Source organism: Ruditapes philippinarum, unplaced genomic scaffold (assembly GCF_026571515.1).
Source record: "Ruditapes philippinarum isolate M1 unplaced genomic scaffold, ASM2657151v2 ctg6986_1_1_1_1, whole genome shotgun sequence".
NCBI classification, from domain to species: domain Eukaryota; kingdom Metazoa; phylum Mollusca; class Bivalvia; order Venerida; family Veneridae; genus Ruditapes; species Ruditapes philippinarum.
Window position 1 is genome coordinate 37,617 of NW_026864827.1, and position 3,718 is coordinate 41,334.

Genomic DNA, 3,718 nt, shown 5'->3' on the forward strand with positions numbered 1-3,718 from the left:
GTGAGTAACTCCAGTCTGCAGTGATTTTTGTTTGACAATAGGTTATCCTCCCTTGTTTGAATGGAATTTTTTTTTATGTTTTGTGAAACATGCATTTTATTGTCTAGAGGTAAAATCTCTAATTAACACATACTATCTGACAGATGGTTTTGAAAATGAAAATTTATAGGTAAATGAAATATGGTTTTAAATATGTTATAAAAAAGGGAAAATTCTTAAAGTGGCATTAATGGGGATATGTTTGCTACTGGGTGGATTAGTGTGCTATGTAAATGTGATATTTATACAAGTCAAGTGTAATTATCATTTAGATCTTGATAATTCTGTTGTTGACATTCATAACTTAAGTGACAAAATTGTGTTGGTATATAGTGTACAGACTCTTTTACATTGTTTGAAATATTGAAGGTTTTTAAGTAGCAAATATGTTAAGATAAACTTCCTTCCTTAACTTATTAAGTTGTTGCATATAGGATATAATCAGAAATAAAGATTGTAATAAATTAGAACTTAAAAGGATGTAAAATAATTAGAATAACTTACATATGTTTTGATAGGAAGAATAAATATATCAGTATTTTTATTTGTCAATACTATATAAAATGTGATTTTAGGATTAAATATATGACAAGATGGAGAATATTTATTTACCTTTTATATGTGAAACTGCAGTTGTAATGATATACGTAGTATGAAAGTAACATAGTTTGACACAGCACATGTTTTGTTTTGTTGAAATGTTAATCTTGAAATAATAGTAACTGAAGTAACATGATACATGATATTAGATAACATGAAATGTTAATGTTATTAATGGTTATGCTGTTAGTGGTGAAATGAAAATGTATATTCATGAATAGAGTATGTATGATATTATGTGAGATGCAACCGATATATATGTGTATATTTATGCCACTGTTCAGGAATTATGTCTCGGAGCCTTGTGTCGCCTGGAAATAAGTCAAACTCATCTAGAAGTTTGGCAACAGTGATTTTATCAGCAGTACGACCTGATACTAACAGCAAGATTGTTGGTATGTAGTAAAGTAAAACACTGCCTGTTAATACAAATGCTTATTTTTGTCTAATTAGTTTTTGAATGTCAGCATTTGCTTACTTGTAGGATATTAGGAAACTTGTTTTTTTTTAGCAGAATATATTGATATAGTTTGGCAACATTTTAGCTTCATTTCACTTTCTTTTTCATGCAGATTATGTATATTTCTTTTTCAACTGTTTGATTTAAGAGATGTTTATGAGATTAGCTGTAATTATACTGTATTGTTGCTTCATAGTTAAGTGGATGTTGTATTTGCACATCAGCTAAAAAAATTTAAGTTTGCCATATTGATTTAATAAACTTTGTATAAAACTATTAAATAGTTAAATTTTAAAGAACAGTTTAAATTGGTTATAAAATAAAAATGAACTTGACTTGAGACAGTTCAAAGTTGAATACTTGTAAAGTAAAATCAGATACCCTTATGGGGGGGGGGGGGTGTTGTGAAAAATCTTATCTTAATTTTACATAATTATAGAAAACTTGTATTTGCAAGTTAGCCTCCATAATGACCTAGTTTTTAATCATGTTTAATGGTGTGATTTATTTGTTTTTGTTTTTTAAATTGTCATCTCAAGCTCTTAGTTTAATATCCCTTGCACTGCTCTGTCATATCGCTTTAAGCTATTACTTGAACAATTTTATGCAAGGCACAGTTTTATGTAAGGTATTGAACATTGACCTTTTAGTAACTAGATGACCTTCTTCTTAAACTTAAGTTTAATCACAGAAACACATGTGTATTAAACAAAATTTGACCTTTATGACCTTTAATTTGACACAGTGACCTGCTACTATATTTTAGATTTTATATCTTGCTTTAGCAATGGTTTTCAGGTAACTAATTGATTGATATAGAGCCATCATGACCCTCTTGTTTATGTAGTGAGGTAAATAATGAACAAATTATAGAAGTTAAATAAAGCAGATAATTCAGAGTTAATTATCTTTTTAATGTCTGGAAGCTACACATTTTTGTTTGCTTAGATGTAACAGCTCATACTCAAGCACTAGCACATGTATCTTATAGATGTGTTTTGACTTAGCAAAAAAATTTCTGGAAATAATATTACTCAATTGTGTGAATGTGCTGCAAGGAGCGAAATATATGCAATGTTTCTTTATCTATTATTAATATCACTGTGCAATGATTGCTGTAAATATGAGAAATAATTGAGAAAAAAATTGTGCTACATTTGTTAAATAAGTTTTAAATTGGTGTGTCATGTATCCCTGCTTATCTGCACCACACTTTTTTAAAAGACGATGTATATAAGTACATGTATGTATGCATGATGATATAACCTAGTGTAGCCTTACGTAGGATTCATACATTTGATTTATTTTTCTCTCTAATTCAGGATTTAGTTGCTTCAGACTATGCTGGTCTGTCATGAGAAGGAGAGGTGGTTTATATATAATCTATTATATGATTTGATTCTTTTTAATCATCATTATTATCATTATTCAATTTTATACTCTTTCAAGTAAAGTTTATGCTAGTAGTTTTTTTTATATAAACGTTAGCTGAAGTATTTGGTTGCGGTACAATGTTTTGCATAATTATGCATGCTCGTATTTTTAAAAAAAAAATTCTTGATAAGGCATGTGTTTAGAAACAACATGTTGCAACTTTTCAGTTTGTTGAATTAGTGGATAATTTTATGAAAATTTGACAATTGATTCAATGGATGCCTGTGTCAGTCAATTACTTATTAATAATCATGATGTGAATCAAGTAGTAAAATAGTTTCTTTAGTTAAATTATGATTGTTTACGCACATGAACATAAGAATAATAATGCTCATTTATGTTCCTTTTACTAAAAAAAAAAAGAGGTGGTGTTTTTCATGTTACTTGTTTAAGATTTTCTCTCTGGGTTATGGTTTAATTCAAAGTTCAATACACATTAAAATGTGTTAACAGGATTTGCTTGGGTTTTTCCAAAGTTTGGCTGGGTTTAAAAATTAAAGTAACAGATTTGAATCAAGCCAAAGGAATGAAAGTTTTAATATTTTTATATTTCTTTGGAAGCAAAATATTTAGACTATTCAGTGGCTTATTTTCACCTGCCATAAAATGTGACAATTCCATTTGTATACACACAATCCAGTGACCTCATTTCCATATCATTTAGATGTCAAGATAGTGTTAAAGTGGCTCCCCCCTCCTTCATGTATATGAAGAATTTTATTATGCAAATATTATTACATCTTATAGGTCAGTAATAATGTTAATTGGTAATTTCTGTATAAATATTTTAAGAAACAAAAATGAGTGTGAATTTGTATGCATGGCATGCAGCAGTTATTTTTTCATACAATGTTTTTATATACATTTATAGATTATTATTGTTACTATGTAGGTAATAAAGCGTAATAATGTATACAGTATCTAAATGCAACACTGGATTCAACATGTTATTCTGTATATCATTTAATAAATGCCCCTTACCTAGTAACCAAGATGTTAGTAGTTTATTAGTTTATCATAAATCCAAAGAAATAAGCACAAATTTTTATCACAGCTTCCAGTATATATATAATCAAGCAGAAACTAACACAAAAACAAATAAAGGAACTTGACTGAGTTCCAAAAGTCCAAAAACATAAATTTTGAATTTCTTACATAGATCAACTGAGGCATTTTAAACGGAAA